This window comes from Rissa tridactyla, chromosome 1, assembly GCF_028500815.1.
Source record: "Rissa tridactyla isolate bRisTri1 chromosome 1, bRisTri1.patW.cur.20221130, whole genome shotgun sequence".
Lineage (NCBI taxonomy): Eukaryota > Metazoa > Chordata > Aves > Charadriiformes > Laridae > Rissa > Rissa tridactyla.
The window spans coordinates 78,311,706-78,321,991 of NC_071466.1; the positions used below are offsets into that span (position 1 = coordinate 78,311,706).

A 10,286-nucleotide genomic window follows, 5' to 3' on the forward strand; every position below is an offset into this window, starting at 1 on the left:
ACAGAAACATCGACAGCCCGAGTGTTTAGGACCAGTTTTCTTTCAGTAGGTCTTTTTCACTTCAAACACAATGTGTTGCTGTCTCTCCCCTTTAGCATCCAGTATTCCATACAACCAAACGATAGGAGCAGCAATAGCCAACAACAAATCCTTTCAGGTGGGAAAAGGGCCGGGCAGGATACGTCCCTTGGAGTGCCCCAGCGTGCTCGGCACATATGTGTTCATCGATTGCGTACTTTTTTATCAACATTTTCTGACATTGCCAGGCTTGGGCACGTGTTTAACCCTTGAGCGTTAACCCTTTTTGCAGAGAGTAGCATGTAGGAAACCCAGCGTCGGTGAGACCTGACAAGGACCGCTGCCATCCACAACTTCCCACGCACATTTTTCCGTTATCACCCTCACCTCCCTTCCACCAACCTGCCCCGGGGAAGGGGAAACTCATCCCGCCTCGCACCCCCTCCCCGAAGTCTGCCTGCCGGTGCCCCGCCGGGTACCCGACATCCTCCCCGTCGTTTTCCGTTACTTCCCCGCTTTGCCCCCGGGGCTGACAAAGCTCAGGCTTTCCTCTCTATCCCCTGGGCTCACCTTTTCGGTCTGCCTGGCGGCGCAGCCACCGCCTGCATACCAATGTGGGGCCGCAAAGGCAGCGCGGCGGCGGCCGCCCGCCGCCCTCCCGCACCGCACCGCACCGCACCGCGCCGCGCCCGGCCCCGCCGCTCCCGCCGCCGCGCTGCTTTTCGCGCCTTTGTCACCTCGATGCATTTAAAGCGGGAAGGGGGACACGGGGAGGGGGGACAGGCACAATTCACCCCGGCCAGCAGGACGGGTCCTGCTTGTCCCCTGGGGACAGGCATGCCTGCGCGCAGCGGGCGCTCAGTCACGCACATCTGCCGGGCTCTGGCTGTTGTCTCTGCGTGTGTGTGCGCGGCGTGGGGAGCGTGTGCCACATCCCTGTGCGTGTGTGTGAGGAGCGTGTGAGTGTGTGAGTGTGCCTGCGAGGGGAGCGGAGCGGGGCGGGAGGGCGGGAGGGAGGGAGGGAAGGAGGGAGGCAGCCCCGCCGCACCCGCGCATCCCCCGCGCCGCGGAGAGCGGAGACTCACCGGGTCACCCTGGTCTCTGAAGGTCAAGCTCAGGTTGGTTTCTTGATCGCAGTTGTCCTCCGGCCTCTTTCGGCTCGGCTCTTCCCTCTTTTTTTCTTTCTTTTTTTTTTTTCCTTTTTTTTTTCCTCTTTTTTTTTCCTTCCCTTTCCCCTGCTCCGGCCGCGGTGGCGGCGGCTGCCGCCCGGCGGGGCTCCCGCTGCCGCTCCCGGCCCCGCGGGGTGAATCCCGGCTCCTAAGCCCTGGCCCCGCCGCGCCGCTCAGATCCCATGGTCGCAATCCACATCGCGGCAGATGTACCACAGAATCACGTAGAGGATCAGCAGGATGGCGAAGATGAACAAAGCCACCAGGATAGCCTTGGTCACCGGAGAGATGAGGGACTGCATGTCACCCGCGGGCCGCCGCCGTGGACAAGACGACGCGGGAACTACACGGGGACAGCGAGCGCGGACGGATCCCGCGGCCCCGCCACCGCCCCCGCCGCCGCCGCCGCCGCCAGCGACCCGGCGGGGACGGGCGGCCGGCGCCGAGCCGGTGTCGGTGTTGCCGGGGGCTGCCTCCTTCCCTCCTTCCCTCCCTCCCTCCCTCCCTCTCTCCCTCCCTCCTTCCCTCCCTCCCTCCCTCCCTCAGCGCCCCCGCTGCGGCGCTCCCCGGCGGGCGGGACGGGGCGGCGCGCACGGACGCCTCGTCCCCGCGGGGCGCCCGGCCATGGGCACCGCGGCCCCCGCCGCGGCTTCAAGCCCGCCCTGCGGCGGGAGGAGGGGGGCGGTCGCCGGTAAACTTATGGGCGGGGGTGGCCCATGGGGGACAGGTGTCAAGCGCCCGGCTGCCCTGCAGGTCTCCGACGAAAGCCATCCACGGGGGAGGGGTGGGGAGGAGGGGGGGGAAGAAGTTGCGGGTGGGACGCGGCGGGCACCGCCGCCCCCGGCCCCTTGGGAGGGGATGCTGGGGGCGGGGGGGGACGGGGGGAGCCGCCGGCTGCGCGGGCAGCGCGGGCAGCGCGGCCGCGGCGGACTGGGACCGCGCCGGCTGGTGCGATCCGCCCAGACGAGGTTTTCCCTCCCCTCGCCGCCGCTCTCCCCCCACCTCTCCCCTTCTCCTTCTTCTCCTCCTCCTCCTCCTCCTCCTTCTCCTCCCGCCCGCCGCCCCGGTGCGTGCCGTGGTTGTAATGGCAGGGTGGTGCGAAGGAGAGGGGTTTCCTTTCCCCGACCACCCCCCACCGCCCCCACTCGGCATCTCCCCCATCCCCACGGCCCACTGGAGACAGGCTGGACCTGAGGGTGGGGAGGGCGGGCGAGGCTTGTCCCTGTTTCCTGAGCGGAAAGGTCAGCCTTCCCGTCCCCGATAAAATTAAAAGGTTTTTTTTTTTTATTCTGGCAGGTCAGCACGGGTCACAACCTGCCAAGAACTCCCCCGTGGCTCTGTGGCCTTTAGTACACGCACCAAAGGCGCCACAGGACAGCACAAAAATAGGACAGGAAGATGGAAATCGGATGAAAGACCATCGCTTGCACACTCACCCCTAACAGCAGCTCCGGCGCAGCCTTCAGGTCGCCCCAGAGTTCCTTAGCGCCAGAGGGGCCCATACAAGTGTCACATCACAGGCACGCCAGCCATGGTGCTCACCACCTGAAGTGTCTCCAGACACCCACCTGCCAGCCCGGCACAGTGGGCCAGGACCTGGCTCCATGGCAAGGAACGAGGTGCCCCAGGACCAGCCCTGTGTTGGGGGGCAAGCAGAGATGGCAGGCGCCCTTGCCTCGGGTCAGCCATGCAGATGGCCAGCAAGAGCACACACGGTGGGACACAGGCCGTTTGTACGGCATAAGCCACTTCTGGTGCAATGCTAGGGGTTGTCACCTTGGATGTCTAGTGGGAGCAAAAGCCAGGTGCCTCTTCACAGAAGGTACTCGCTGGATTTCAGTTCTGGGTGCAACAGTATCAAAAATACAGAAACACAGAAGAAAGTCACGGAACCTTGCAAGATAGGGCTGAAAGAACCCTTGAGACATCATCCCCCCGAGAAGGACAAGAGCAACTTTATCAAGAGGGAGAAGGAAAGATTAAAACTTCAATACCTATAAACTGGATAAACAAAGGATAATCAAGTTTGAGAGGAAGAAGGTAAGATAATGCTATATAGGTATTCCCAGGCATAAACACCCTAGAGGAAAAAAAACTTATTAATGCTGAGCATGGGGATTTAAGAAAGGGCAATGGAAAGAAAATATGAAAGAGAAATGCTAGGCTGATAAATAAGATTTTTGACACAGTGAAATGACTAAAGGGTAGGAGATAATATCCCAAGCGAATGTGTTACAGGACACATTACTCGACTTTTTTAAAAAGCTCAGCTTTTTCGTGCAGGACGAACGGTCAGCTCCTTAGGGATACCCACCCTGCTGCCTTTGTCTCTAGTGTTTTAGTTCCTCATCTGCAATACGCAGATGTCCATGTTTCCTTTCTTTTCCTTTTGGTGTGACTGCCTTACGTGGCGAGATTTTCACTGAACTCTTTGGAAATAATTACGTCTTGGCTGGTGCTGTAATGCTACCGGGGTACAAGCACCAAATTCTTAAAATGCAGCTGTGACTCCAAGCAACAACTTTGCTCAGTAGTTTATCCTCCCCGTTGCCAAGGAGGGCTAGGTTCTGGAGGCAGGCGGTTAGGTGCTTACATCAGATTCTTTGAGACATCAAAACCGTCATATTTTTTCTAATCGTCTTGCTGGGCGTTAGTCTTGCCTTTGTAGGAAGGTGTAATTCCACGTAGACTAGTTGCTCAGATGATTCTCACACTCGAGCACTCGTGCCTTGCCATCCGCCTGCCTTGGCTTGCCAGCTCTCGAGAAAGTGGTACCAAACCCAGCAGTGTCAGACGGAGCAGTAGCGATGGCACGACTCTGTACTGAGCCATGTCTGATACCTCCGTACTTGTCAGCAGCAGAAGCAAAATAGTGCACCATCATTTCTGAGCCCAAAATGTGACTGATTGTGTAACGTGTGCAATCTGTTCCAAACAGGTTTTGAATTCTGCTTGTTTAATTTGCATGTACTTATGCACAAGGGCATCCCTGAGTAATTAAAAATATATAGCCTCTCCGTGTTTGCTGTTCTGTCACTGGCGGAGTCTGAGCCAACACAGAAATCACAAGTTAAAAAGCAAATATATTGCCAAAGCTGTCCTTAGTTGAGAAAGCTGATTTAAACAAGGAAGTAAACATAAAAACCATCTTAGTTTTCAGATGTCTTATTAGTAAGCAGTGGGGAAGAAGGAAATCGATCTTGCCAAGTGAAGAGAGATAACAGTGACAGAAAAATCATTTTAATTTCCACCTTGTAAGCTGATATTAAATTAAAAAGGAATACTAATACATGTAGCTTTTAGTTTTCTATTTCTCAATTCCCTTTGAAAATGTGCTGCAGCAAATACACGTCTGCAAGGAAGAACATGCACAAAAGCTGGGTGAACAGACCCACAGTCACAAGCTAACGCAGGCGGTTTTAAAAGCCCAAATTAAATCCCGTGCTAATGTACCGAATGCTTATGCAACATAGATGACACAAGGAGACCGGACTGTTTCTTGTTAAATTCACAGGCAACCTTAGCCAGTATGAAATTATCACAGCACCCTTTGGGCTGTCCAGTCCTGCCAGGGCATTTATTCAGACCGGCTATAACCTATTTGAAAAGCCGGGTCGGTTTTATGTTCCCAGGCTTGCCCAGTTTATGTCGCTACAGATTCCACTAATGGGGACAAATCCTGTCAGCTCACAGCACGTCCCTGGTCTGGGAGGGGATCCGAAGCCACAGAATCCCCAGGAATGGGCTGTGGTGTTTGAGACGGGAACAAATGATGGTCTGTGGTGGTGGGTAAGGCTTGTGCCAACATTGGAGGAGTCATAACTACTAATCCTCTCCCACCATAAATCCGCAACTGGCAGCAATGCAAACCCAGTGTATTTTCCTCTTGCAGTGAAGGCAGGGACAGATCAGGAAGAAATCTGGTGAGTCCGGGTTGAAATAAATGACATCTTTTAATTCTTTTACCAATGGAAACATCCAGCCACCCTAATCCCTTTCTTTTTTAGGGCAGTTGCTTTTCCTAAACTTCAGGGGTGTCAGTGAAAGTCTTGTGATTTACACTGGTATTAGCTGTAGGAGATTCCAGTCCAGATATACAAACACAGGCTGGTCATTTCTATATATGATCTTTCATTGCATGTCCAGTTTTCAATGGTTTCATGGGAATTTTAGATGCAAAAAAATCGTAAGGAGGTATATTCTGGTTTATTAGAATGATTTTGAGACTCACAGAACAATTCCTTGGAGAAGGAGTGTCAGAACCATGTCTAAGATGCCCAGTGAATGCACATGGCCAACTGTTCCTGGAATGTGTTTGCACTAAAGAGGGACACAAGTGTTGGAAATACTAAAGGCAACTGTCAACAAGCGAGCTTGAGTATGGCAATTTGTCTGGCATTGCTGCACAGTGCTCAAAGCATATTAATTTAGCCTAACTCTCAGTCTATTGTCTTAAAAATAGATACAGTCAGTATTTTTTTGCTGTAGAAGTTTTATCACCGACTTCAACAAAACCAGAATTTTACCCGATTACAAGAAAGTACAATGAAATTAGTGAAAACTGGAGTCTAATCTAATAAAAGAGTACTTGACTATGAACAGAGTCATAGGAAAATAACGTTGTTGAAGGGGCTGATGGTGTGTTTCAGAGCCTTGTAACTCTAGAGCGTCTTTCAAATCATATTCAAGCCAGAAGTGACCACGACTGCCTGGCAGCAGACTTTGTAGCTTTAGTGATTTTCTGAGTGGATGTGTGCCTGTATCATAAAAACACTGATTCAAGTGGCACTAATTAGGTTGGACAAATCCATAGATTACATGTCAGGCCTCAAACACTGCTTTTTAGGCCAAAATGTGCTGCTGCTGAGACACTATCTCTTCTGTGAATTAGAAGAGAGTTATCAGTCATCTCACGTTTCATGAGGACGGGCACAGCATAAAAGCCTGGGCAGACGTGAACATGCGGCATGAAGAGCAATCAAACAAACAAAACAAATCTCCCTCTCGTAAGGAGGAGCCAGAAAACAAGGTCTCAATGATGCTAATTAATGGACCTCCCTCTGCTCAGCTGTTTGGATGACCCAAAGTCACGAGAAAACTCAAAATATAAGGGTTCATAACCCACCTGCATTATTCAGAAGATGCAGCTTAATGTAAGGCGGTGTAAAACTTTACAGTTTGGAAAGATTCACAGCAAGGAGAGGTATTGAGTAACGGTCATTTATGGGGAAAAGAAAAACTTATTGGCCACAGTAAAGAACAGAAGAAATGAGTCCTCGGCACCACACAGCTCTGAAAAAAAGATGTTCTTTACAGAATACTCGAGAGTAGAAATGCAGGAAGGAGACAGGAGTTAGATATTGTCATGCTGCATCACGTCAGTAATACCCTCCTGGGGTACTGGAGTTCCACTTTCCAGGTTAGAGCGTTTGGGAAAAAAAAGGCAAGAAAAAGCGACTAAAACAACACAAGGCTGTAAGAATGGATCTTTATCAAATCGAAGGCTCAAATCAGAACAGAAAATCAGGTCGCTTTACTTTCCCAGACTCTCTTGAAGCCGTCAACACAAGCCCTCCTACCTTTCCATGGGAGAAGAAAAATGAGGACGGACGATTCTTTTTGCCTTTGGGTTTACTCAGAGGCCCCTTAGGCATCTTGCAGGGCATCTGGCTCATGGCACAGGCAATTACGTTTGGGGCGGTGTTTGTGCTATTCCCTCACACACTTACTGCTGGGGCTGTCCTTGTGCTGCTCCTAATCCGAACCTGACACGCCCTCCCAGAAAAAGAGGGAAAATGGTCCGTGTGGTGGTGCAGGAACAAGCATGGCCTGGCCATAGGGAACGTGTTCGCTCTTTTCCCCAGGCTGAATTTCTTTCTGTATCTAGCTAAAGCTGTGTTTGATCCCAGATGGATTTATTCCTGATGTCATTGTCCGCCAGAGCAGCTCGGGGCGGTCCTGGCAGACCATGAGAGCAAGTTATATGGCCCTGTGGTCACGCAGTGGGGTTGGGGCTCGGGAAAGTTCAGTCCTGCTCCTGCCTGTAGCACTGATTCTCCCAAGTTTGGGTGATTTACTTAATTCTGCTGTCCAGGAGGAGGAGAAAGTGGATATGATTGCATTGCTGTATTGTTGTGAATGTACCTTCGCTAAATATGGCATGTTCTGGAATATCAGCCCTTTTCAGATTTCAGCCACCTGTTATTGGAGCTCAGGGAGGAGGAACATGTGGTTTGACAGGTACGCTTCCCTGACGAGAAAAGTCAAGCTGTTTAGAGAATGAAAGTACTCTTCAAATTGCCACTTGCGCAAACCCCAGCTGCACTTTTGTTCTTCGGTTTTATCTGCAGGAATTTGAAAACATGGAATAAACTCAGCAAGGGAGTTCAGGAAAAGGAGGGGCAAAGGCGGCATCTCCGACCTAGTTGTCCATCAGCGCTTTTGATACGTGCCTTTCGGATCAGAGGACAGAGGAGAACTTATGTTAGGCACATGTCCATCCAAAGAGGTAGTTAATATAGCCCAGCTATGTTTCCATCAGATTCCAAAAGAGATTTGTTTTCATGCCTTCTCCTTCCTACCTGATACAATAGTGTCGAAGTCGATCAATAAAGATTTTTCTGTTTGACTCTTTTCAGATATGCTAACCAGTCTTTCATCCTTTAGTGCAGAAAGAGAGAACTAAGTCAATTAATTAGACATCACCCTTCCCTTCCCTTCCCTTCCCTTCCCTTCCCTTCCCTTCCCTTCCCTTCCCTTCCCTTCCCTTCCCTTCCCTTCCCTTCCCTTCCCTTCCCTTAACTCATCCTACACTCTCCTACATGAGCATTCTACCAATACCTTGAGTTATGGATTTTTTATTTGCACTGAAGTATAAACTGTCCTTTTATACCACGCGTTTGGAATGAAAAATTTCTGCTGGGAACCAAAACCAGAGGCGAGCTATTTGCAAAGCATCTAGGAATTGCCCGACATCGTACTGAGGAGGTCAGTGGAAGAGCTGGGGGGGGGGAAGCTTTCTGTTCTGACATGCACCTTTAGAGAACCACTTCTGAGGTAAAGATTTGGATATTGGACATCAAAACTGGCTCCATTCAACTTAAAATCATTTTCTGTAGCCAGCGGCCACACAAGAGGGCTTCGGGACTAATAGCCCCACTCACCAGTACCACTAGATGAACAGTTTTGCGGTGATGGAGATTGGCTCCAACAATCAAGCTGTCATTTAAAGAGCAGAAAAATGTCCTGAACGAAAATGATAGCTCATGTGCAATGTGAAAGAGATCGATGTGACCAACAGAAGGCTCTATTGTGTGTCTATTTAAAGATGAAGAGAGATGTACTCTGCAGGGAGTGAGCTAGTTTTGACTTCCATCTACCTCTTGCTATTAGTAAAGAGACGTTAGACATGTCACCCTTTAATTGCGTATTTTCTTCTACAGAATTCTTCGTTTTGCAAGAGTCGGGCGTTTATGTTGGACTTGCTCCTCTGTTTCTGTGCAATAAAAAGCCAAAGCAGCCAGCTGAGGGAAACGAATCCCCAGCTGACCCAAGGAGCGGAGGGGTTACCACTGGTTTTGCCGGGTGCTGGCGATAACGTCGTACTTTCTGCTCTGTGCAGCAGAGTGCTGTTGGCGTCTGCCTCCCCCCAGCCCCCTCCCTGGCCTTGTTTCGAGCATTTTGCCAACAGACAGCAAAAGGCAGCCTGCGTTTGAAGGCTGGTCGGAGGAAAGCTGCGACGTGTGTGGAACAAGTGAAGCATTGGGGAAAGTAGGTCAGGGCTGGTCGTGCCAGAGCCACTTGTTTAAACAAATGTGCAGGATTACCAGGTTTTGAACAGATCAGTCCCGAGTGAAGCATGTAACCTGGCTGAGCAGCTGTGTTTGTCACAGCATCTGCGGGTCCTCGCAAAGGACCTGTGTTCGACAGTGGACACGCAGCCGTTGTCAGGATGAGGTCATAATGAAGCTTAATAGGAGGGGACTATTACTTAATAGGAGGCTGCATTTATTCGGAGCAAGCAAAAGTTTGGTTTTAAGAAGTATAACGAATCCAGCTAATCGAATTTATTCCCACATAATTACTAGCAGAAATTTCTAACATCCTATGACCTGTTGTGAGACTGCGAGAAAATAATTTTTTGATGAAATATAGAAGCCCTTCAGATTCAAGTTTGACCCAAGTATCGCACTTAGAATGCCTGATCTGTCTTTAAGGACTGTGTTATTATTCCTCTTCATTGCTATAGGCTGCACTGTGCTGCAGTAGGGGTGTGTTTTCAGAAATAGATATTCAAAAAGAAAACCATATTGGGATACACTGTGCAAGCACTGAGCACTTTTCCGAAAGGATAGACGAAGAGAAGTCAAGAGAAGTGCATTTATGTTCTCTTCAAAGCACCTTGTCCGGATCAGGTGAATGAAAGAAAGAGAGCGATGCAGCGAGATCAGGGACACATCGGGATTTGGGCTGTGTGAATGCTATTAGTTTTCTTACCGAGATCAGCCTGTTTTCCTTCTGAGCCCCGAGCACCTGCCCTGGCCGTCTTCTCCGGCTCTCCCTCTCCAAGAGGTGACTCAGTTCTGGGCACATGGGTCAGATCAAGCTGAGGAGCTACAGCCAGAAGGTTTGTGTGCCTGCAGCCGCCTGAGAAGCAGCACCCTGACGTTCCTCCCCAGCGTTTGGTGAAACGAGCACGTTTTTGCTGTGCAACAGAGCTTGTCACCCACATCTTGACAAAGCTAGTCACAATAGCTTGACGCTTTTAATTGAACTTTATGGAAATCTCAGTAGTTAAGATAGATTGTCTGTCTTTTAACCAGACTGTACTTTAGGGAACTACTGAATCATGGCTAAGAGAACATTCTTGCCCATTCAGGGGCATGGGCACTGGGAAGATGGAGGGGAATTAAGGGGGTGTATAGTGGATAGTTGAGAATTTTCTGCTGTAAAAATTTCCAGTAAAAACCACTCATCTCCTAAAAAGAAGTTCTTGGTGGAGAAATTTCAGATTTGAAGGGAGATTTTTGTTTCACACTGGGAAAATTGGCATGGTGCTTCTGGGATGCCTGGCTAGATGAACCTTACCAGCTGTGTTCT

At 50.5% G+C, this 10,286-nt stretch overlaps 1 protein-coding gene across 1 annotated transcript in view; it reads right to left on the minus strand.

The window, feature by feature from the left end:
* The window catches only part of ZBED1 (zinc finger BED-type containing 1), a 63,044-nt gene extending 61,525 nt beyond the window's left edge, over positions 1-1,519 (minus strand). Inside the window, exon 1 of the mRNA XM_054196555.1 lies at positions 1,104-1,519. The gene's annotated coding sequence lies outside the window, so the exon portion shown is untranslated. The remainder of the gene's footprint in view (positions 1-1,103) is intronic.
* Positions 1,520-10,286: the final 8,767 nt, after the last annotated feature.